Source organism: Diabrotica undecimpunctata, chromosome 5 (genome assembly GCF_040954645.1).
Source record: "Diabrotica undecimpunctata isolate CICGRU chromosome 5, icDiaUnde3, whole genome shotgun sequence".
NCBI lineage: Eukaryota > Metazoa > Arthropoda > Insecta > Coleoptera > Chrysomelidae > Diabrotica > Diabrotica undecimpunctata.
Genome location: NC_092807.1, coordinates 102,281,899 through 102,309,171, shown reverse-complemented (window position 1 = coordinate 102,309,171; position 27,273 = coordinate 102,281,899). Strand labels below are relative to the sequence as shown.

At 32.6% G+C, this 27,273-nt stretch overlaps 1 protein-coding gene across 2 annotated transcripts in view; it reads right to left on the bottom strand.

Moving 5' to 3' along the window:
* The window catches only part of LOC140441591 (uncharacterized), an 803,694-nt gene extending 777,484 nt beyond the window's left edge, over positions 1 to 26,210 (bottom strand). The window contains exon 1 of one of the 2 annotated variants that reach the window (XM_072532421.1): positions 25,851 to 26,210. The gene's annotated coding sequence lies outside the window, so the exon portion shown is untranslated. The remainder of the gene's footprint in view (positions 1 to 25,850) is intronic. The other variant, XM_072532420.1, reaches the window with a different exon arrangement.
* Between the last annotated feature and the right edge of the window lie 1,063 nt (positions 26,211 to 27,273).

The following is a 27,273-nucleotide window of genomic DNA, read 5'->3' as shown; positions in this document are numbered from 1 at the left end:
TCTAGCGAAGAATTTTCCGCATACCATGGACAGATAGGGTGAGAAACAAGGAAGTCTTTCTTAAGAAGTGCAACTAGGTACTACGAGATAATTACTCAACTTGATCAAGGTACATCTGGCTTCGCAAATATATATATATATATATATATATATATATATATATATATATATATATATATATATATATATAACGAGTTTATTACAGCTGCCGCCGTTTCTCGAAACCTAGCTTCCAACGCCTGCGATCGTTCCAGTCATCTACTTGTAGACCCCTATCTTCCATTGCATCTTTTACTTCTTATCTCCACGATCTTCTTGTTCTTCCCTTTTTCCTGCGGTTGGTGGGGATCCACTGTAACATTCTCTTTGGCCATCGTTGATCATTCATCCTTTCTACATGGCCATACCATTTCAGCCTTTTGCATTCTATAGTTTCTAGGACGTCAATGACTTCGCAAATCCGAAGTGGAAATTGACGTCAATAAACTTTCTTTAACCTTTAATTGTGGCTTATTCCCATTGAAATAGTTATGACTTTAAACCATTCAGTTTTGTTTATGTTAACCCCTTGTAGAATAGGAGCAGTGCCTTTGGTAGTTATTATTTGCAAAGGTCAAACAATTGAAGATTATGCTGCAGCATACCAACTGCTCAAAGGGTCGATACCAAATGCTTTCGGAAAAATGGGTTATCCTAAAATATTTATTACAGATGATAATGACGTGAAAAGAAAAGCCTTAAGCCTGATGCTTTGGTCAGCATCACTAACACTTTTTTATATATGCCAATCAATGTGACGCTGGCTGTGGGAAAAAAACACGATTTTTTAATTTTTGAAAACCAAAACTTTTCGCAGTGAATGAAATATATTACTGAATATTGGAAAAGAAAGGAAGATTGGTGCCTCGCTTATAGGAACGCATCAACACCAATGGCCGCCAAACCAACAATTTCAGTGAAATAACAGTAAGGCTTTTTAAAGACATAGTTCTACATAGAAACCAAGCTTGTTATGCTATAGCTTTAATAGACTTTAGGTCTACTGCCTTATTACTTGGAAGATTGGGTGCTTTTGACAAACATCAAGTTGCGATTGCACACTTTTTTAATACATCGTTTTGCATCGTTCCAGCTACTAATCCTGAAGATCGATACGACGTAGCTATATTAGCTTCTGGCGAAAAACTTTAACTTTTTTCATTTTATAGAGGGCTTGCAAGATCCAGTAAAAGTATTACAGAACATTATATTAATAACAACATTGATAACATTGATGAAAATAATGTTAGAAAATATATTATTTTAAACAAAAATGAAACAGCAGAACAACAAGAATTTTCTATTGCAAATTTTATTAATACTCTACAAAAAAAATTACATTTGGAACTGATTCATTAACGTTAAAATTATTGCACGATTATCCTATATTAAAAGAAAAACGGTATGGGAAAGCTTTTTAAACACGGCAAGAAGTTTCTCGGCAAGGTGATTTGGACACGAGGCCAATATAAATGTGCAACCAACTTTAATCACACGAAAAAAGTTTTGAGTTACTAGAGGGTCAATATCATTACCATTTGGACGACCGCATAACGATGAACCTTCTAAAAAAAGTTAAAAAGGCATCACAGTCTTTCATCCAACATCGCAGCAAATCAAACAAATGCAACTAGACATAGCGAAAGACATTGAATTTAAATGTTACATTTTAAACATTTAAAAAATTTTATAATTTATTTAAATATATTTTGTTTTATTTCCCATTGCATTGTTTTAGTTTTCTTTAATCGTACGATACAAATATTTTAAAATCAGTCTCCTTTTAACTGATTTTAATAAAAAGTCGTCTTTTTTGGTCTACGAATATTTAACATATACCGGTTGAAACATGACCGCGTGCCGCAAAGCACCAATAGAAAAGTCCTAGGTGCAAAATACATATACGGAATGTTTAGATGAATACCGTACGTATAATATATATATATATATATATATATATATATATATATATAAATATATAACTGTTTTGGATGGGTTGGAGTCAATAATAGGGCTATTGGTTAACTATTTTTTTATTCTCGAGCTTTCAATTGTGTTTACAATTATTATCAAGAGCTAAAAAAGACAAAATACTTACAAGGTTGAACTAAAAAGAAAAAACAATTTTTGTTAACTTACCAAATAAAAATTAGTTTGGTAAGTAAAAATCACTGCTTACATGTTCAAAATATTTAATACAAAAATGTTTTTATCTAATAAATGTTTCTCTGAAAAATTTTTATAATTTTGAAAACATTTTTTTTTAATATAAGAATAATTGAATTTATAAATAAGTTCAAATAGCAACCAATTACAAATAGCCTCAATGTCATAAATGCCAACATAAAATTTTTATTTTTGACAATTATATTGCCAAAAGTAAAACTTCGTTTAAACATTCTTTTTTGTTTAGTAACAAAAAGAAGAAGATTTATTCACCCTTGACAGATGTCTGAAAGAATGTGATAGATATATGGAGAATTAAATATGACATTTTACAAGTTTTATATATAAATCATAAAAAAAGAATATAATTATAAATTTTGCTTAAATTTTGAATTTCAGATCTTTTGTTTAAACTCTTATCATTTTTGCTAATACAAACCATTTCCAAAAAAGTCCTTTTAAATTTATTACTTTCACTACATAAAATTTTAATGTTATCAAAATCCATAATAACATTTTGATAACATTAAAATTTTATGTAGTGAAAGTAATAAATTTAAAAGGACTTTTTTGGAAATGGTTTGTATTAGCAAAAATGATAAGAGTTTAAACAAAAGATCTGAAATTCAAAATTTAAGCAAAATTTATAATTATATTCTTTTTTTATGATTTATATATAAAACTTGTAAAATGTCATATTTAATTCTCCATATATCTATCACATTCTTTCAGACATCTGTCAAGGGTGAATAAATCTTCTTCTTTTTGTTACTAAACAAAAAAGAATGTTTAAACGAAGTTTTACTTTTGGCAATATAATTGTCAAAAATAAAAATTTTATGTTGGCATTTATGACATTGAGGCTATTTGTAATTGGTTGCTATTTGAACTTATTTATAAATTCAATTATTCTTATATTAAAAAAAAATGTTTTCAAAATTATAAAAATTTTTCAGAGAAACATTTATTAGATAAAAACATTTTTGTATTAAATATTTTGAACATGTAAGCAGTGATTTTTACTTACCAAACTAATTTTTATTTGGTAAGTTAACAAAAATTGTTTTTTCTTTTTAGTTCAACCTTGTAAGTATTTTGTCTTTTTTAGCTCTTGATAATAATTGTAAACACAATTGAAAGCTCGAGAATAAAAAAATAGTTAACCAATAGCCCTATTATTGACTCCAACCCATCCAAAACAGTTATATATTTGTTCCAAACGAGTCACAAGTACTTCTTTTTTCTTATATATATATATATATATATATATATATATATATATATATATATATCATTTTATTGCAAGGGCTGTGTTCTAGAAGTCCTAATATAATCTACCTTATAGAAATGTGTGTTGGCTGTGTCTGATGAAAACGTCTTAGTACACGGTTATCAAGATAACGAAACAAATCTACAATGATTTTACATCAAAACTCTCTCTTTGTCTGCAAAGTTCTTGTGTGTTTCTTGTAAAATTGTATTTATGGCAATACTGTAGCATATATTTAATAAAGTAATTTTGTGAGTCATGTTAACACTTCGAGAAAGTTTTATTATTATCGATTGTGAAGTGTTTGTTTTAGACGTAACCTTGCCATTCGATTAAATTCTCAAATCCCCGGTAAGTATCTGTAATCAAATAAAACCAGATAGTGAAAATTGGATCGAAGGTTTTTCATTTTAATTTTATTAGATCGACAAACAAATAAAAATCTTTATAGTGGGAACTTTGCTGCTGAGAATTTCTACAGGATGATTCTCAGAGAATTATATACTTGCGTAATTTGTAAGTGAAATATTAATTTTGTGTTTGATAATAGAGTGTCTATTATTAGTTCAAGGGGTTTTGAAGATATAAAAAGAATTCATCCCTGCTCTTGTATTTGAAATATGTTCCACATATTAACAAAAATTGATAAAAAAATGTTTATAGGCTCCTATATGCGACTTTGTGGAAGGCTTTGTTATAATTTAAGAAACAACCATATATTGGCTGATTCACATACATCCTTGAATATATGTGAATATCCAAGGATTTTTATGGAAAAAAGGGCATCTCTAACCACTATTGCATTCCTGAACCCAAAGGAACCTGTCCCCTTTCTGAAGTAACATTAAATCACGAACTTTCTCCTGTTGTGTGAGTTTCTGTCGACCCATACTTTTCACTTTAATGTAGAATTTACCGATCCCGAACTTTACTGAGTAAATAAAAAAAAGTTTAACACTGACTAATCGCAAAAAGCCAACTGTGTACAGTACAAATAGGCAGAATAAAGTAAAGAAACTTAGCGGTCAGTAAACTGCAGATCGTCGCAAGTACGTTATCCCCTCTCCTCTCAAATGTTAAACATGCGCAGAAAGAATGCATGCAATTCTTCTTCGAATTAAACGAAGAAGACTACGACCGTAGATTACAGTTTAGTAAGGTTAAGGTAATAATGGATAAAATAGTAACTGACGAGAACTTCGTTAACAAGATACGTTTTTTCGACAAAGCACTGTGTGGGAATGTAAATCGCCAAAATTTAAGATAATGGAGTGAGGTAAATCTACACTGGATACGTGAAAACCATATTCAAAGACCACATAAACGAAATTTATGGTCGGATATAGTGGGTACTTAGTTAATTGGGTCGTTGTTTATACAAAGAATTTTAACAAGCAATAATTATGAAACGCTACTTAGAAACAAATTGTACCTGCCCTGAGAAAAAAGTTTGAAGTAAATTTTAATGAGATATGTTTTCAGCAAGATGAAGTTCCAGCTCATTTTGTGTAAATGTTCGGCATTATTTAGATCAGACATTTTCCGGACGACGGATTGGTAGATTAGGTAGTATTAAATAGCCTCCTTGTTCCTCGATTTGAAAACTAAAGATTCTTTTTATTGGGATACTTGAAAAGTAGAATTTATAAAACTAAACAACGAGTGTTACAGAACTAAGACAAACAATAAGTCACTATTGATTGTAATGAAAATTACATTTTAACCTAACTACAACTTGACGTTTCGATTTCTACTTCGGAAACCGCTTCCCATAATATTATTTACGAATTTTGTTCAAAAACGTGTATAACCGTCAAGTTGTTGTTGAGGAAGTATAAAGGCAAGCACTAATTAAATGATCAAAGATCAGACAGAAAAAGTCTCCTTTGTTTTCTTCTAAAAATATTGATGTTTAAAGTTTAAAACCGTATGGTTTTCGACCAAAAGCTCTCCTGGAAAAAACATACAGAAGAACTTAAAAAATCATGCCAAGCAGGATTAAATTTAATGAAAACTATTTCCAGCAAAAACTGGGGAGCAGATCAAAATACACTATTACATGTATATAAATCTTTAGTTAGATCCAAACTCGACTATGGTGCGATAGTTTATTCATCAAACAAAGTATTAGTATTGAAAACCTTAGAAACTGTTCAAAACAGCTCTACGAATAGCTACAGGTGCGTTTCGAACGACACCAGTTGAAAGTTTACAATGCTTAACAGGAGAACCACCCCTAAGTTTACGATGCAAATACTCTCTAGAGTTAATATTCTCTCTAGAGTTAATACCTTTCTCTAGTAATAAAGAACACCCTACTTTTACCAATACGTTCACAGATCGATTTCAAGACACTTTCTCTACAATAAGACTAGATCCACCATTTTACGAAAGAGTTAGAAGAAACCTTCTAGGTTAGAAAGATTAATACTAACCGTAGTATATACAACAAAAGGGAGACTATAACATACCTGATCAAACAATCATTCTTAATAGAAATCAAAACTTATAAAAATCACTATAAGATATACACTGACCCATCCAAATCTTCAGACGGTGTTGGTGCAGCCATCCTCACACCCAATATATCCTTAAAATTTAAATTTAATCCCATTACTTTGTCATACACTGCAGAGTTGTTTGCAATATTACAAGCACTTATCCCCATAAAAGGGTCGAAACAAACAGTCCCCGTCTCTCATAATAACCGATTCACTAAACTCACTTCACACTATCAAACGTTTATATACCAATAATCCAATTGCCTCACATATCCAATCAGAAATAGAGATTCTAAATAATAATAAGATCACTGTTGACTTCATGCTTTTTCCATCACATTCAGGTAAACAAGGAAATGAAGAAGCAGATGAACTAGCCCGCTTAGCATCCTTCAGCCAGGACTCCATTCTTATTAATGAGGTTTCTTTAGATGACTTGAAGTCAGAAATAAAATGTAAAGTGTTAAGTACGTGGCAAAATAAGTGCATCACAAAATAAACTCAAGGAAATCGAACAATTAGTGAAACCGTGGCTCCAACCCACAGCGAATAGACACGGCCAAGTGAGAATAACACGTTTGCGACTAGGACACAGTAACTTTACACATAAACACCTCTTTACGCGAACTGTGCCGCCAATGTGTGAAAATTGTCAAGTAACACTCCCCGTGAAGCATATACTAACTCAGTGCAAAACATATGAAGCAGCAAGAAAGACGCACACTATCCCAAATAATATAAATGAAGCCTTAGAAAAAACTTGAACATTAAAAAACACAATAAGTTATCTTAAAAATTCAGGACTGTATCAATTATTGTAATTTTTTCTAACTTTACCTGTCCCCGGTCGCTAGGTCGCTAATTACCCTTGTCGTTACAGCGTAAATAAATACAAAAACTTTAAAACCCATAAACTGACAAAATATGCGCATACAATAATTCTGCTAATCAAGATATTCTTTTCTGTATGAATAGCATTGCTCAAATAAATAAAGCTATGTAATTAACTGAGTCGTAGCTATCTGAAAAGATTTTAATATTTTTAATATCATTCTATGAATTGGTGTGAAAACATTATATTAGTGATATATTATAATACCTTTCTGTTACACAACTTTCTGTAATACAACACTACCCAGTATATACGGATCACCCCGTAATGCGACCATCTCTGTCAGTGGATTTCTATATGTGATTCCATATTCCATCACAATAAACTCTGTGGTTTACGTTGTACTGCATAAAAATTTCTATGGTTTATTTAATAGCCAGAGGAAAACTATACACATTCGTTCTCACAAAACTCACCATATACCAACCACGGTACTTTTATTATAGTTTTAGTTCTAGTATTATGATTTATTATTTTTTAGTAAATATCAAGTTTTTTCTTTGCAAACTATATCGTAACAATACGTATTTCTGACTATTGGTATCAACAGACTTTTATAACGTTATTTCTATATGCCCTACGTCTTTGGACAGTCGGGAAGATACAAACTCAAACACGGAAAACCAGTGAATGTGTCCTGCTATTTCCACTATTCAAGTGTAATGCTGCAAAAATCGCCACCTATTTTGGTAGTCTTAAACGAAAACGACTATCGTTTTTTGTCTGTTTGAGCTATACGAAATATGTAAAAGATTTACAAAATTCATCAAGAGCTTTGCTAAGGCTTTGATGAATTGAGACACCGAATATATAAAAATAAACCGCGAAATCAACACAATTCGTCAAAGGAGGTTAATGAGGAATGGTGCAGAAGAACAAACCAGGAGCTAATGGTGATGTATAAAGAAAAAAACGTCCTAAGATTTTTGAAAACAGGATAACAAGGGAAGAAAAGAACAGGGAGACCACGAAGGAAGTTGTTTCATGCCATCCAGATTAACAGAAGAAATGGGAAGAAGGGACTGGAGAGAACAAGTGAAGGACCGGAAAAATAGTTGAAGTTCGCAACATAGGTACACTCATAAGAGGTCCAATTATTGCTACAAAAGCAAAACATTTTTTAACGCATTTGACTTAGAACGTAATTTTGATGCAACATTAAAAGCAAAACTTCTAGAATAACTAGACATTAAAGACGTCATTTGCGGAAAAACTGATGCTACGTAAAGTGCAAACATATAATTAAGAAGCACGTTCTCTAATCAAGTCAATAAAAATAAATTAACGAGTACTTTTATATATTCAGGGATTCTACAGTATTCACTGCCTTCCCTTGCTCAACCGTTTCCATCTCTCTCTGTTGTCCCATTCTCCATCGTTTAGGCCTCTCTTACTCATGGCGTCGTCTACTTCGTTCCTCCAGGATTTTCGGGGTCGTCCTCTTTTCCTCCTTCTTATAAGGCTCCATTAGGTTATTCTCTTTATCCATCTGATGTCGCTAGTTCTTCTTACATGTAAATACCACTTTAGTCTTTTTGAACAAGTACTTTTAAAAAGTGTAAATAATGTAGGTATTCACTGAAAATTGTAAACTAAAGCTGTATTTAAAATTAAATTTTTATTTTTGGCTTTGATTTGACTTGCATTATAACCATCTAGCGGCTTACCTGTAGTAATAAACGGGAGTTGAATGTAATTATTAAGAGAGATGACACTGTTGTCTTAGCGGTAAGTGACACCGTCGAAGAAGCTACAGAAAAACTACAAAATTGAATAAATAAAATCCATGAATAGACCAAAAAATGGAAAATTAAGCTGAATGAGAATAAATCAGTCTATACAAATTTTACCAATAAGAGAATTAATAATATTCCAATTAGAATAAATGATGTCCAAGTGCCTATTGCAACATCAGCAAAGTACTTGGGGATCACTCTTGATGCGAAACTTCGCTGGAAAGCTCACGTGATGAAGAAAAGAGAAGAACTAGGCATCCGCTACAAGAAAATGTATTGGTTAATGGGAAGACATTCCTCTCTATCCATAAATAATAAACTCCTAATCTATAAACAAATACTGAGACCAGTATGGACCTATGGCTGCCAACTCTGGGGCTGTGCCAAGCCTAGTAACATCAAAGTAATCCAGATATTCCAGAATAAAGTGCTGAGGAACATCGTAGATACGCCTTGGTACGTTAGCAACAACGACCTTCACCGGGACCTCAAGATGGAAGATGTCAATCAGATAATCAAGAAATTTGTAGGGAGCCATGAACAACGACTCCATCATCATGTAAACGTCGAGGTTATCCAGCTCCTCGACAATACGAACCTAGAGAGAGGGCTCAAAAGAACAAAGCCTTTTGAACTGGTATAATGAGTAAGTGAAAAGCAGAGTAAAGTGTTGTGCGAGTAAGCATGCTAAATTTAATGCTAGTTATTAGAAATAATAGGAAAGATACTAGTGAGTAGACACCTAATTTTAAGATTTCATTAGTAATTTAAGTTAGAAACAAATTGATAATTGGTCTTACTGACCAGATTTTAATGTAAGTACACTTCTGTGTCTTTAGTAAAAAAAAATTAAGAGAGACTTTTATCTTCCACTACAATTCATATTACTAAACTGTTAAATAGTCCAGGTTTTATTGTAAGGTGTGTAGGGATAAACCATGGCAGAACAACTAGTGAAAAAGCTATCTACCTTTAAAATGTGGCTATATTGACGAATTCTCCGAATAATAATAATATGTAACATTTTTGCCAAGAAGATCCTTTCGGATTGTTCTGGCACAAATTGCATCTTTAACCATGTTTCAGGACTACTGTCGATTCGTCCTATCCCAGGGGGACCGTGTCGCCAAAGTGACCTATCACGACACAGATTGTTACTTTGGCCGGCCATTCACAAAGCTCGTTATTAACTGCTTTGTAATTGGCCTCCAGGCGGAAGATTGCTGCGAATTCTCAACCACTAAGTGTATAAAAGGGCAGCACATCTTCCAGTCGGGATCCAGTCGTCATATACTACTAGCCCCGCTAGACCTTTTTGTCCCTTTTTTCACTACCACACTACTTTGAGTTTTGTTATTAATCCAGTAACCTGATATCGTCGAAGACGTCGAATAAAATAATACTTCATCCATTTTAGAAGATAAAACTTTCGAAGCACAAGAACCGGCGTGTTGACTACGCTCCCTGCCAGTAAGACACGGCCTTTTGAAATACAAAAAGACAGTGGTCTTATTTTAAACTGTGTCGAACTGACCAAAGCGTTCTTTGGGACCTGTACGGTAAAGAGCGAATAAAGGACCCAAGCGGGCTTATAATTGCTTTTCCGATCAGTGGTCGAGCTACGATAACGCTTCGTCACCAGAAACTTTATGCAAATAGTTACCGTCCTTACAGGATCTAAAATACTGTTTACGAAAGGTAGTAATACGTAGCGACAAGCAGTAGAAAGAGTCGACACTGCCGGCTTTCCTGTGCTTCTCTCGAGGAGACTGAACGCGGCTACACGAGGAAAGAAGGCCGGCATTAAAGTATTCTGATTGCCGGTATCCTCTCGCCCACCACAGAGGCCCGGCGAAACTTCTCGTACGTAGAGGACGGAATCCCGTTCAACTCAAAGAACACGAGGATGGAACCAAAGAATTTAAGGTCCTCCTCAAGAGCGGTGGTCGTAAAGCGTCAAGAGCACGCTACGGCCGTACGACAACCGACGGATTTACGTATCCTACGGAGTACGGTGAACGGCTCGTTTAATTTTTAGAAATGAAAATCTCGTTGTTTATGCCGAGGATTGACTATTGCGCTCTGGCTTAGAATGCCAATATCAGTATCCTAGCCGCTGAGTTATGGCCATTTACAATTCTCCGAATATCTTTGACACGTTAGTAATGATGCAAAAGTTGCGAAAAACTGCACACACCAAGAAATTACGTTTTCGGAGAAGAAAAAAAAACTGGAATACCTTTGTCATCTGATACGACATAACAAATATCGCCCCCAGCTACTTTTACTTCGAGGAAAGATGGATGTGATTCAAGGGGGAAAAGAAACTGATGTTAACATGCTTAACAGTGAACAACGTCTTCATTGGCTAGGACAATAGGAAATATATTAGAGGGAAGGAAAAATAACTCATAAAAAAATTAACACTAAATACGTAGTAATCATGGATCAATATAACCTAGTTCTTATAATGTAACCTGAAGTGAAAGAATAACATCAAACTTAAACGATCTGATCACATCCTGCCATCAATTATCTTAACTTCAATTTATTTTCGATCGTATATTAGAACCGCAGTAAAAACGTCACAATAAAAACGGGCGAATACACGAAACATCAATATATTTATATCTTCAAATATGTTATTTTATGATGTCTGTGTACATTGAGCCGACAACTAAATGAAACGCGAAATGTTAGTCACATTCCAGCCTTGGGCTCTCTAAAATAACTATATCTGCATTTGGCTTTTGACCAAATTTAAAGTTTGGTCGATATTTCCCGCTTAAATGTTGAGTTTTATTATAACCGTAACTTCGTCGGTTTTGGGAGGCATCCTTTTTAATACGAGATTATTATTAAAAAAAGACGAACTATCGATGGTAACAATTAAAATTGTTTGTTCTATCTCAGTTTATCAAATATATCGTTGGTAGATAAAATAAACTATTGTATTTGTTGAAAAATGTGTTATATAGCACATATGTTACTAGAATGTGTTTTACATGTTTTTTAGTGATCGATTTTGTAAAAGCATTATCGAACAAATGGGTATACAGATTATATAGAAAACTACATTTTATTGTGTGTTTAGGGAGAGAGAGAGTGAGAGAGACTTATAAACTTTAATTGCACATGCAAAACGCTTACAGTGTAGACAAAATATTTTATAAAACGGTTGGATCACATGGTATAGATGCGGAATTCCTTTAAAGTGTTGGAAGGTTGGAACACTAAACTCTTATACTGAGAAAATACTGATTGGGTGATTTTTTCTATAAAACTGCTAATATCCATGTGTTTTTCTCTTCCTTATTAGCATGCCCATATATTTCTGCTTTCTTATAGAATAGATAGACGCGAAACCAGACTAAGAGACGAAAAAACAGTAAATAATACTTTATTTCTGTAATATACTGGACGCGAATAGACAATAATTTATCACAATAACGGAAACCTGGCGATGTAATAAAGCCAATGTAATAAATTTCCAAAAATGTGTGTTCCAACTGATTGGTTAAAAACAGATAGGTAACTAATACTGAGGATCAAATAAGACTAAATTGAACTAAAATATTGTTTCTAAATATACCAGAAATTTAGATCAGGAAATAAAACTTTAGTCGGTTAGTAGATTAGTCACTACTATACAGAAAACTTTACATAACCTAAACAGTATTTTCAAATTTTTTATTTTTACGGAAATTTAAAGAAAAGAAAATTGTCAAAAACACGCTTAAGACCTTTTAGTTACTTTGTTTTTGTGGTATATTTGACGTATTTACTAATTACTAACTATTTTATATATTAAGCGTTGAGATTTCCAGTGATAATATTGCGTTTTTGGTGAAGCGGTGATGACTACATTTAAGAATCAATTTACTCAAATAACTTCTAATACAGCCTGGAGCTTAAATCTAACAATTAAATTGTGACATGTATGTATAGGAGTAATTTATTAAATGAAGAATTTAACAGAAAACCAGTTGAGCTATTGGGGCAGTAACAGCAATGGCCACCAAAATAACTAACGAGAAAGTGAGTCAATCAAGCACTTAAAACATAAAGAAAGGAAAATCAGTTAGTCCAGATGATATTCCTGGGAAATTGTGGAACGCATTAGGGGAGACAGGAACAAGTTGGCGAACAGGTTTATTAAATATAATTATGGAAGGGACTATAAATATAATTATGGACAAAAAAAGGAGATATACAACAATGCATAAACTACAGTGCATAATTCCTAGTCATACCATAGCAGAAATATCTGCAAATCAGTTTGGTTTATGTAAAGCAGACCAACAACAGATGCAAAAAAATGGTACAGTGGAGACAACCTCTTGAGAAAAAATGTTTAAAACTTGGGTAATGGAATAAAAACATAGTATTTGGAACGTTCATTTAAAAATAGAGTTACCACTAAAAATAAAATGATAACTTTGGACGTTGAAATGATTGGGAAAAGTAATGGGTTTAAGTACATAGGATCAGTATTACTGAATAATATAAACCATGTAACATAAACTCATCAAAACTGTCTAAGGAATATAAAGTTTTTTCCCATAAATACATCAATTTTAATTGGATTTTTAAAAGTTACATAACGTTACAATGCGTGATAAGTCATCAATAAAATCAGCTCAATTTTAGTGAACCGAAGAGAAAATCCTGAAACTCGTCGATTTTAATTTTTAAACAGGCTGTTTGTCAGGATACCTTTTTATTTTTGACGTCATCTATGATGACGTTATTTTTAAATGGAAATATGGGTGTTGTAATACATTATTTGAAAGGTCTCTTAAATACCTATTCAGCCATATTAATATGTCTGAGTAAGTAATTGATGTTTGTATTTGTTCAAAAAATTTATAAAATTTTATTATCGCAATAAATATTTATGTATTATTCATTAAATACGACGAAACCAAATTAAGTGCTCAAATTGTTTACCTTCAGCTAAAAAACAATGAGAAAGATATGTCACGAACTCTTCTCAAACCTTCTCTATAACTTCCGGAGTTATGTGTGCAACCTCCATACGTATCCTTTCTTTGCGTTCATTGATATTTTGTGGTCTATTTTGGTACAGTTTATTATTCAAGTATCTTTATAAAAAGAAATCAAATGGAGTAAAATCAGGTGACCTAGGCGACCATTCTATTCCTCTTCGACCTATCCAAGATCGATTTTGTTTAAGAAGTTGCGCACCAAGATAACATAGTGTGGAGGCGCACCATATTGCTACAGCCATAAATCATTTTTGTTTGGAAAAAACAGGCTTAATTCGGAGAGCAAGAAGTTTTGAAGAAATTCTAAATATCAAGGACCTGTTATAGTTTCTTCGAAAAAGTATGGTCCAATAATCCTATTATCTCTTATTCCCGCCCAAATATTAACTTTTTCTGGGTATTGAGTACGGTACTCTTGCATCCAGCGTGGATTTTCCGTAGCCCAGTACCAATAAGTTTGACGATTGACATAACCGTTTAATAGAAATGCAGCTTCATCAGAGAAAAGAACCTTTTTTTAAAAATTCGTATCTTTGATATTTTGTTCCATTATAATTTCACAAAATTCAATTCGTTTTTAAAAATCATCTTACAAACGTTCTTGTACTAAACTTACTTTGTAGAGATGTCCATGTTATTATTTAATGTTACTTGCCGTGAACTGGTATGGGGATTAACTTGAAAGGCTAATAGAACCTCTAGTTGTTTGTTTTCAGAAATTGGTTTTCTACTACCTTTAGGGAGGTCTTTGACATGACCCGTTTCTCTGAATTTCTTTTCAATTTTGCTTACAGTGGATTGTGCAATTGGTTCTCAGTTGAGGTATTTATTATTAAATAACGTACATACTTCTTTTTGGGTACTTGCTAATTGCAAATTAATTTTTGGGTGTCAACAAATACATCATACCAATGCCTAATACTTTTTATTACGAAATCTGTTGAAATTACATCAATAATATTTGAAAAAATAAGCAAATCAATTCTGTACATATTGATATGGCTGAAAAGGTATTCAAAAGATCTTTCAAATTATGTATTACAACACCCACGTTTCCATTTAAAAATTTTAGCAATGACATCACCACGCACATATAGATGATATCAAAAATAAAAAGATATCCTTACGAATAGCCTGTTTAAAGATAAAAATTGACCATTCATGATTTTTCCTTAAAGTCACCGGCTTACAAAATAACGAATTTATTCCTTTCATTTGCTCCATACTGTATATAATTTGCTTACTCTCTCTGTCTGTCCAAATGATAACCCCAGCGTCGGCATACATTATATCTCCGTTGGTAAAGGTCAGATTCGAGCGTGTTATGCGTTAAATGAAAGGAGAGGGGATAACGATTACATTAAGATATTAAGAAAAAACAAACAAAGCGACTACCAAAAAGGCGTATACCTTATCTTCGTTATTAGCGACATAAGAGATATCACATGACAGTACCAATACATATAATTTGCTTATTATATCTATCTGTCTGTCTGTCCGTAACGAAAACCTTAGCGCCGGTATTACATCATACATCCGTTATTAGTCCAACTGGAGCGTGTGATGCTTTATATGAAAGGGGAGGGTATAATAATTATATTAAGACAGAAAAACAAACAAGGTGATTACTAAAAGGGCACTACACCTTATCTTCGTTATTAATGAACTTATAGCGACTTACGAGATATCACATAAAAGTATGGATGGTAATAGACACATTATAAGAAAAAAAGGGCTTTATTGACCTGAAGGAGGCCTCTGATTGAGTAGAAAATAAACAACTGATCGAATCATAACATGCGACATAGAAAATGAAAGGGGAGAGTATATAAAATGCATTAAGATAGAAAAAACAAACAAAGCGACTACCATAAGGAACTACACAGCATCTTCGTTATTAATGAACACATAGCGACATACGAAATATCACCTATGGTTAAAAATCGATTTATTAGATGACAAATTTTAATTTATTGACTTAAAACTGAGTACCCACAAAATAAACATCTGATCAAATCCTAACATGTGATATAGCAAATGAAAGGGCATGAAATAACGAATATATTAAGATAGAAAAAATCAATCAGTGTTGAGAAACGATGACGACTATTAGACCAAAGTCTGTTTGTTACTAAGTGGCGAACACGATACTATAGCTTATTTGTAGTATACCGTTTTGTGTGTCTTAAAACGTTTTATTTTGCGTTTTTTTATAGTCATTGATAATATCAAAATAAATCTCCATACAATATTTTTGGTGTGACAAAACAAAAGAATTTTAGAAGAACAGCATACGTTCTAGAATTCTGATGCGTAGATAAGCGATTTCGCAGCTAACCCTAATTACAATAGTTTTCGATATCAGTACAGAATCAAAATAACTGTTTTCGAACATTATTCAATCTAAAAATAGCTCTCTATTGAATTCACAAAAAGCTCTACTACATATTGAATATACTAACTTGTCAGTAATATGTCGTATATATATATATATCCAACTGATGAGTTTCAACAACGCTTCTCACAGAATGTCCTTACTGCACTTTGCACGGTACGGGCCAATACTAAAAGCCAACGGCATGCATGGCAGCCTTCGCAGAGAATAGTTCTAGTTAATTCAGAAAACATCGCTAAGGCACGAAGAACACTTTTCTGGAGTTTAATTAGTAGTGTATCGACTGGAAGCTAAAATTGGGGTAAATGTTTGTTTGTATTGCAGGGACGCCAATTTAGATCAGCACGGCGATTAACATTGCAGATTTACATCATTCAGAAGTACAGTGTGTGAAGAATCGTACGTGCCGTCTGGTAAAATAGAGTATTACTACTAAAATAGTGTATTACTCAAAAATTGTTCCATTACACTGCATAATGTATTTATATTTTTATTATTATGTTAAGTTATTAAAATGTAGGAAGCAATAATAAATACTATAAGTATACTATAAGCAAGCTTAATAACCAAAAAAATTAAACAGTAGCAAAACACTGATAAATTTAAATTACGGTTAATGTCTCAAAAGAAAGTTAAAATCAACAATAAAGAGAGGGGATTGGGATTAAGTCATTTAAGAGTGTAGAAATTGTTGAAGTGATGGATCATTGAGAAAGCTTTTTAAATGACGGTATATATATATATATATATATATATATATATATATATATATATATATATATATATATATATATATATATATATATATATATATATATATATATATATATATATATATATATGTATGTCATACATTATTAAAAATATTAAAACAGGATAATCAGGTTTTACAAATGGTTTTTGTACGCGAGAAAATTTATTGAATTTGTAAGTTTTAGTTTTAGCTCACTGTCGTGATGTTTATCTTCTTTTTCTTGTTTATTCCAGTCCTGTGTTACCTGTTCCAGCATTAAATTTCCTCCATCTTTTCAAACTTCTCCTTCGCGGGAGATGCATATCTCATTATCAGTTACCAAAACTTCAAAGCGGCCAGAGAGTTTATATATCTAGGGACATCGGTAACACATAAGAGAAAATAAAAAAGCGGATCGTAACGGATTTGCGACATATCAAAGTACGTAGCTAATAAACGTATGTCTCAAAAAAGTCGTGTAACACTGTGTAGAACACTAATAGTCCGCGTTCTCACATATGGACCCTAACCAAAACAAAAATATTCAAAGCGGTCTGTGAATGAAGGACCAAACCAATGTTAATAGTTGGAATAAAGTACTCGTGGAGTAAAAGAACTATAATTAGCCTGGAAAATAGAATGGAAATAAGATTAAAGCGATAAATTAGAATTCAGTGGAGATGAGACAGTTAAAAAAAGCAATGATTAATTCCATTATAAGTAAGTATAGGACGTCTAGAAATTATCCGGAATTTTATATTGTTCCTAATTTTAATAGATCTCCTTTTTGTAAAATTTTAAGACAAAAGTAATACATCAAGTAGGTTGTGCCGATAGTAGGTTATGGACAAAATCGCATGACAACACCATCTGTCAAATATTGTTGTTTGTAAACAGACTTAAGATTTGTGAAATAATGTCACAAGTAGAAAAAAAGAAAAGTGGTGGAATATTTGTATACAAAGGGTCTCCGAAACGTTAAAAAATTAGTGCAATTGACTTACTCGGAAAAAGTGCAGTGTATGAGACAATAAAGAGGATAAAAAATGGCACAGATATGAGACATAGACCAGTTTCGGGTAGACCACTAAGATTCGCGGAAACAATTTAAATGCTTTAGTGGTTTTAGGACGACAAAATCCGGGGGTTTCGAAAATTAGCGAACAGATTTGGAAATCAACGAAGAATAAAAGTGTGCCCAGAAACTGAAAAAGCAAGGCTACATATCAAGGAATCAAAAAAAAATCCCTACAATGACACTTCTGCAAAGGCAACAAAGAATAGATTTTTGTCGTTGTCGAGAAGATAATTTTAATGATGTCTTTATATCTGATGCAAGTTGTTTCCAGCTTGGTGCAAATCATCTAAAAGTCCTATCAAGAGAAAATGTTACCTCTCAAATTTCCAAATTTTCCACTAAAATAATTGTTTGGGAAGCAATATCTCAGCGTGGTGCTACACCTCTCTATATAGTTAATGGTAGTGTTGATAGTGCGAAATATTGTGACATCCGAAATGGTTTTCTTCTCGAAACAGCTCATGTTTTATATCCAGAGGGGTGGCGTTTTCAGCAAGATAATGCAAGATGCGATACTTTTGCTTATACTCAAGCTTGGATGCAAGAACACGAATTGGCAACAATTTCGTGGCCAGCAGTACCTCCAGATCTTAGCCCCATTGAAAACATAGGGGGACTGATGAAGATTGAAGTAGAACGAGCAGCGCCACGAGATAAAGAAGATTTGATTCCAAAGCACGTGGTGTTCGTGTGTATTAAGGTATAAAAAATGCTTATTAAAAGCTTAAAATTTTTTTTTTAATAAGCATTTTTTATACCTCACTTTTTTTACTTTACTTTTATACACACAAACACCACGTGCTTTGTATTCAACAGGTATACTAGCCACTCCTGGATATTTCCACTTCATGGTTTGTTCCAGTTTCACTTTTATTTTTAAGATTTGATTCGGTCAGTTTTACAGGCCTGGAACACCATTACCGAAAATTATAGCCTTTACCTAGTTTCGGGTGTACCTGGACGTTTAGTTAAGTGTTTTGATTTAAATTAAGGTTGTATAAGTAAATGAGATGAATTATTTGTTGAAATTTTATATTTCAAGTGATAGAAATAAATACCGTAAAATTATAATTCTGCTTTCTTTTTTCCGGATACTTTCTACGCGGACTATACTTAGAGAAAAATGTAAAAAATTGAGACATAAAATGTAAAATTTGGCGATAAAACTTGCTCAATAAATATGGAGAAAATTGAGGAGAAAAACAAGGTGTAAATAAAACAATAACAAATAGATCTATATAAAAAGACAGGAGAAAAATACAGAACTTATTATTAAATGAGGTTGGGAAAACTGTAAAATAACTGAAAAGAGAATTTAAGAGTCTCACTTAAGAAGAATAGTACATTCAAAAAATAAGGTCCCAAAAAATAAATATACAGGAGGAAAAACAATTACAGACTGACCAATGGGATGAACAAGGCAGCCTACACAACACAAAAGATGAAGCAAAAGCTTAACAAAAAGATTCTAAATTCGAATATTAGACTTCTATAAAAGCAATTATCGTATTAGGAGATTTTTACGCGAAAGTTGGAGACGGAGCTGTATATCACGTCGTTGGAAAATATGGTTTTGGTCAGAGAAACGACAGAGGGGATAGATTAATACAGTACTGTCAAGATAAAGGTCTGGTTATAACAAACACTTGGTATAAGTTACCGCCAGGAGGCTTTACACATGGAGGTCGCCTTTAGAAGGACATCAGTGCACGATAAGAGTAATACAAGATACAGGAATACTATTAGTAAGGTTTCAGCATTACCTGGAGCAGACATACGATCTGACCACAATTCCTTAGTTGCAAATAATAAACTGATGGATTGATGGCAGAAAACATCTTTGAGATGATGTAACAACGCAGATAGTGTAAGATTAGGCAGGACCAAATAGGGGACCGAAAAATACACAGTAAAATTCGTAAAGATATTATAGTGGTGAAGATGATCTGTATGACTACACTTTGCACCGAAGCTGGAAACTTATATAAACTCGACGACAGTTTCAATCTCCGCAAAAAAAATTGCTGGGACCTTCAACAAAAAAACAAGTTACTGGTATACATAATGACCAAGATGAACTAATAATGGACCCTCGCGATATAGTCAATACCTGTAAAATGTACACAGCTGATTTTTTCAAAGATGACAGAACACAAAAGCCACCACAATTGAGAGACCATTTGAATGGCCCAGAAAAGCGGAGGTTATACACGTTATCAAACTATTAAAAAGTAGCAAAGCTCCATGGCCAGATGGTATGTATGTAGAATCAATAAAATTACTTAATGAAAGAAACTTCGACATTATTGTGAGACAGATTTCAAAAGATTAACTTCGCTCTACATTTATCGTCCTACCCAAAGCTCCACGTGTGAAATTATGTAAGGATCACCGACTAATAAGCTTAATAAGCCACTTTTTAAAACTTTTCTTAAGAATACTGCGCACAATATTATTTAAGAAATGTGAAGAGGTCAGTGGTTGGCGTCAGTATAGTTTAAAAATAGACTTGGGACATAATAGTTTTGGGTTTTTCTCTATTTCATCGATTATGAGGAAGCATTTGATAATGTAAAACACGGACCAATGATAAAATATCTACCAGAGTTGGAATTGGATGCCACGCCAATACGTATTGGAACCAGACAGCAACAGTAATTACGTCTTCAAAATTTCAACGGAACGGAAGATATCTTAATAAAAAGGGGGTAAGACAAGGTTGTATACTTTTCTAATGTTGTTTAACTTATACGTAGAAAAAGCATTACCAAAAGCAGTGGCAGACTTTAATAAGGGTATTAAAGTATATAGCATATTAATTAATAACATTAGGTATGCCTTTAATGCCTTTAATGCCTTTTAAATGATTTAACTGTTGCAAATAAAGCTTTGGGTTTAGAAATTGATATCAAGAAAACAAAAACAATAATTATAAGTAGAAATAATTACCCAAATGCAAAGATTATCCATATGTAGCTTGAGAAGAAATCGAACCAGTCAGGCAGTTTAAATACTCGGGTTGTATGTAATGGACGCAGGGATGTTAAAGGCCAGATCCATTAACAAACTGGAAGTTTTTGAAATGTGGTACCAGCGCCGAATGCTTAGAATATTATGAAAGGACCGAGTCAGAAATGAGGAAGTATTGAGAACAGCGGGTCTCCAGGATAGGGAACTTTTTGATTATGTAAACAGTGAGAAGACTTCATATTTAGGTCACATATTACGACAAGAATGATACACTTTTCAGCAACTAGTACTAGGAGAAAAGATAGAGAATATTGCAGAAATACACGGCACCTTAAGAAGAAGACAAAAAGAATACATCAATAGTACCTGGAAATAATTTCATTTTTTTAAGTCACCTTCAGTTTATTTTACTTACTTATTCTGTGGAAATTCCAATGCCATTAATACCGTCGATAACAAAGATTTTCCTATCGCTAAAAGTATGATTAAAAATCGTAAATATCTTACTACACGAATTACAAAACTCGATATCAGATGATTGATTAGGTCCTCAAATATTTAGACTTGTTAAGTATATGAATAGACTACAATTTTAATTTTTAAAGAGGGTATAATTTAAAAATCTTCTTGATAATGTCGCTATTTCAAATTTAGAGAAAAAATTAACATAAACATAAATAATAGTCAGTTTGGCTGCAGAAACATAAATAATAGGCCAGGGAAATAAGCAAAAAAAGTACCCTGTTTGTGACACTTATCCGGCCAGGAAAACGACAGTTGTTTTAAAATGAGGTTTTTTAAAAAATTTTTATCCTTAAGTATCTGTTGCTTAGAAAGTTGCAAAATAAGTCAGAAATTTCGGTTTTTTATAAATTTTTATAACTTTATTAAAGTATGACCAAAATTTCAAAGCGGTCAGTCAAATTGTTTAAAAGTTATTTTATTTGTTTTTCCGAAATTAAATTTTTTACAACAATATAAGTCATAATAACAATAATAATTGTCAGAAAATGGAGAAGTTACAGTAATTCTAATAATGTTTTATGAAATAAGAATAAGGGTTATTCTATGAAAAATTTTTAAAAAAGTATCTAAGAGCGATATAATTGCACTTCAGGAAATGAGATGGTTGGGAAATAAAATATTAGAGAAAAAGAATTATACGATATATTATAGCTGCCATCGAACGGAACACAAATTAGGAATGGGATTTATAGTCAATAAAAGAGTAAAGCACCTTATAATAGACTTCCAACCTCTCAACGAAAGATTATGCACACTAAAAATAAGGTAAATTCTTTAAATATTCAATAATAAATGCCCATGCACCAACTAAGGAGAAGCCGGATGAAGAAAAAGAACAATTTTATGAACAACTGGAAAATATCATACATTGTCCTAGAAATGACCTAAAGATCTTAATAGGAGATTTTAATGCAAAGATAGGTAAGGAGAGGGAATACATGCCAACTGTACATAAGGGAAGATGGAGAAGTCCAGATAAGAATACAGTAAACCAAATCGACCATGTGGTGGTTGACGCAAGACACTTCAGCGACGTGATAGACGTACGTGCAAGACGCGGGACGAACATAGACACGGACCATTACCTACTACAAGTTAAACTAAGAGCTAGAATCTCCAATGCAAAGAAAGAAAAAGGAGTTAAAGAGGAAAGGTTTAAAGTAGAAGCGTTGAAGAACCCTGAGATAGCTAAGAGATTCGAGTAAAGTCTCGAAAGCAAGCTGAAAGGCTGCACGGATGTTATAGTTGAAGATATTAACAACTATTGGAGACAGTGTAGAGCCATATTGGAAGAAGTGGCAACTCAAGTTATCGGAAAGCAAAAACGTAAAAAATTAAGGTCAGACTGGTACGATGAGGAATCCGCACAAGCAACGCAAAGAAAAAATCAGGCATATAGAAGACTCCAAGGGCGAAGAACGAGACAAACAGAGGAAAAGTATAGGCAGCTGAGACGAGAAGAACAACGAATACTTAAAAAAAAAAGAAGAAAGGGCATATAGAGAGCCAACTAAAATGACTAGAGAACTATAAGGCACAAGCAGAAACGCGAAAGTTCTACAAGAGGATTAACCAGAACAGGAAAGAATTAAAACCTAGATTATCAATCTTTAGAAATAGTACAGGGGAGATCATTGGTGATCAGGACCAGATACTAGAAGGATGGGCAAAAAACTTCGAGGAAAGGCTAAATATAAGAGGTGAGATAGGGTTCCACGAATCAGAAATCCAACTCAAGGACATTGACGACGAAAGAGAGAAAGATAACAATCATGTGAAAACATTTTAAAAAACTTTTTAAGCCAATGATGAAAAAATCATAGAAAAAAATCAGAAAAATATTTGTGAAAATTACGAAACAAGGATTAGTAATATACCAAAAAATTATTCGATGTAGAAGAAATCTTTAAGCGAAACACAAATAACCTAACACAGAAAAATAGGGATAATCGGTACAGATTTAATAGAAATTGAAAATTTAGAACTAAAAATTCTCAAATAAGGTGGTAGTAAACTACAGGATTTATAATTTATTATTTTATAAAAGAAAAGGGCATAAATAGACTGCGAAAACTATAAAAACTGTGACATTGTGATTATTTTCAACAATCTTTGGAAGATATTATTAAGGAAATCATTGTTAAACTTAAATTACATCGTACTCATTAATTATCTTAACCTAAAAACTTAATTTATTTCATTTAAATAGATAAAGCAAGACGGTAAGTACCTCTGACATGTCTGTAAAGTTAGCATAACCATTTTGTAAGGTCAAATTCAGACTAACACTATAATTGATTGCTAATTTATTGCGGAAAGAAAAAAATTTATTGCTGTAGCATAGTTAGCATAGCCATAGCTATATCACGCGAAGGAAAAGGGGTACAGGGCCTCTCTTAGCGGCATATTTTTATGCTGTTGATTGGTATATTAACCAATCCCCAAAAGCTACCCCATCATTCCCTAGCTCAAAACACACCTCCGGAAAACCAAGATATCGGCCAACAAGCGAACCGCAAGGAATTGATTGCTAATTTATTGCCTAAGTTTCACTTCAAGAAACAATATATTGCTGCAACCGTTTACGAGAAATAATGGCTATGCTAACTTTACGGTAAAACTAGCATAGCCATAGCTATATCTCGAGAATCAAAAGGGTTACAGCTACGAGATATAGTTCATATTTTATTGCTAAATTTTTGCTAATTAAAAATACTCCTTACACCGTGTGCTACCGATCTCACGCCCTTAAATTCACAAAAAATTGATATAAACTAGTTTTAAGATAATTACACACATGCGTCTTACATTGTTAATTTAATGCTGTAGATCTGAGCCTTTTATTAATTCACCACCTACCGAGAAAAAATGAGTGTTGTTGTTTAATTATGAAGCTACAATAATATTTGTGTTTTGGAAAAGGATGAAGCAATAAAAAACATTGTTGGAGTTAAACTGCATCAATAAATTAAATAAAAATCATATATGAACTGTTCTTAATTACTAAATACATATTTTTTCTGAAAAGCATAAAAAGTTGAATTAAAATTTAATGGACACAATGCATTATAGGTGTGTAAATAAATAAGTGGATGAGGATAAACGAGCGGTTAATAATATTGACACAAAGTAGACAAATTGTTTTTCACTACGCAGATAAACAGTCACATTTATCAGCTCATTATATTATAGTCTCTGTATTGTGGTAATTTCGTAATCAGAATAATATCTATTGATTAATATTACATGACGTTAATAAAAATTTAGTTATTTTATTTTGCATATTAGAAAAACTTTTTTAAAGAATTTTTTAAAGGTATTAGTTTACAAACAAATGCTCAAACCGGTATGGTCCTATAGCCTACAAATATGGGGCTTTACTAGTGAGTGTAACTATGCTTGCCTCCAAAACCGAATGCTAAGGAACATAGTCAAAGTGTTTATTAGCTACTGTGAGCTGGATACCATTTAATGTAACTATGCTTTTTGGATTAAATTGGTATTTGTGAACGTATCTTTACCGCGGTAATACAAAATCAGGTCGTCAGCATTATACCTAAGTTGTACTTCACTGGGTTGTGAATATTCTTGAAAATATCATTGATAGTTATTGTGGATAAAGTAAAACTTATAAAAATGATCCTTGGAGTACCCCATTTTCCCGAAAATAGGTTGAGGAAGCTTTTCCATTAAGTAAAACTTTGAAGCGACTAGGAAGAAACTGTTCGATATGTTCGAATGTATTTCCCGTAATATTATATTTTTTTAATTTTCTCAGTGATCTCAGTTTGTAAGAAAGTTGTCAGCCGTGCTTCGGAATGAAAAGAATCCGGATTGAGCTGAATATAAAATTTTGTTTTTCTAGCAGCTTACACGAAGTGCATGTTAGTGAAATAAGACGGTAAGAATTTGACTTAGTGGAGGACTTGTCCTGTTTCTTTGTTGGTATAACGATAGATTCCCTCCAAAATATTGGAAATTTCTGATTGGTCCATATTATGTTATACAATGTAAGTGTGGGTAAGTGCGGCTGATATGGGAAGAAATTTTCGACAATTACATTAACGATTTCTTGATCGATTATTAAACTACTTTTATGTAAAATATCTAGAATTCATGTGTGTAAACTTTTTTTAATAAATATATAATTTCAATAAAGCAATCTGTTCAAATTTATTTTTCTGGTTGTTTTGTAACAACCCATAATAAAAACTACCACTCCAGATTTGTGCGTTTAAGAAAAAGTCAACAAAAACCTGTTTAGAACCCCCTAAAATAAAACATGGATACTAAAATTCTATTTAACCTTAAACTTTTTTGAAAAACGATAACTTATTTTTATTTGATAATTGTAACTATCTGCAGACATTTTTACTAATATCTATAAAAGAATATTATTAGCTGTTATCTTATCGACACCTCGTAATTCATGGCAATAACTCAATGATCGGCAATAAAAAATTGTAATAAACGTAATAACCACATCGATACGTTCTGGCAAGTTCCAAAAAAATTATATGAAAAAATAGTACTTACAAGACCCAAACAACAGGTACGATAAGTCCTATCACAGACACTAAATCACCCCTTTTTCTAGAGACACACATTTCAGAAACACCAGCACAGCAAAGACACATTTTTCAACGATTTTCACAAGAACTCGCAAACACAGAAAGATCCGATGCACCACGAAAAGTTGTTGACAATCGAAATCCGATTTGTTTTTCCACAACAAACCGAGTTTTTGTTTACTTGAACGCACCATTGACTGCCATGTGACAGTTAAAAAAAGTTCACTTGTTGGCTGTGCGATTAGACAGCAAAAGGGGGGAGCGATAGGTGTTATACCGATACATGGAAGCCAACTGAGACAGACAGTTTACTTATTTACAATTTAATTTACGTGTGGAGAGAGGAGAGACAATATTCGTGCACTGAGAATTGATATAGATAGTGAAATTTTAAATTGGCAAAGATTTCGTGCGGCACGAGCGTCACAGGTGGCGGGTAGAAAGGAAATTATTTCCGTTTATACAAATATTGTTTTTTTTTTTTTACACATTTTAAAAACAAATATACGGACTAAAGTAGACGCTTTTGCTAAGGAATATTTTTAACAGTTTAATATCTCGAGAAATACACTTCCCAATAAAAAACCAAAAAAAAACTTTTTTAATATTTTTCAAAAATCTAACGACTGGTATCAAACACGACCTCGCACCACAAACCTCTGGGGGCATGGGCGCCCATAGGGGGGGGCAAGAGGAGGCAGTTGCCCCCCCTATCATTAGTAATATTATTTAAAAATCAGTATGTATGTAAGTATATTTAAAAAAAAATACATTATTTACGCATATTGTGGCGAGAAACTTGCAACAATACCTCAAAACAGCAAACAACCGGAAACTAATCTAGCGAAATACCGAGAAACGCTACTATAAGTGAACAAAGATTAGATGGACTATGTATGATGAGCGTTCATAGAAATAAAATAGAAAACAATCGAAATAATTTTATTAAAAAAGTAATAGATGAGTTTGGACAAAGGCCCTGAAACCTTCAGTTTTTATTTTCACAAGATACAGAGCACTAGCCTTCAATATCAAGTTTACTTTTTACGTTTTGTTGGGTTTAACATTTTACCATTTTAGATTCTATTGGGAAATTATTCGTTTCAATAAATTATAATACATACAATACTAACTAAAAAAAAATGTTAATTTTTTATAATAAATTATAACAAATAAATTTTTAATTAAATTTCTTCAATTGTTTACAACATAGTACAAATTTTTAATGTCAAATATAAATAAGTTGGCACCCAGCGAAGTATTTGAAGATTGCACACATTTGACTATTTATGCAATTTCGGCTAAGCATGGTAGTAGAAGGGTGTACACCCTACCCTAACCCTTTCAACGTAGTACAGTTTTGAATATTTGTTTTAATTTCCTAGTAA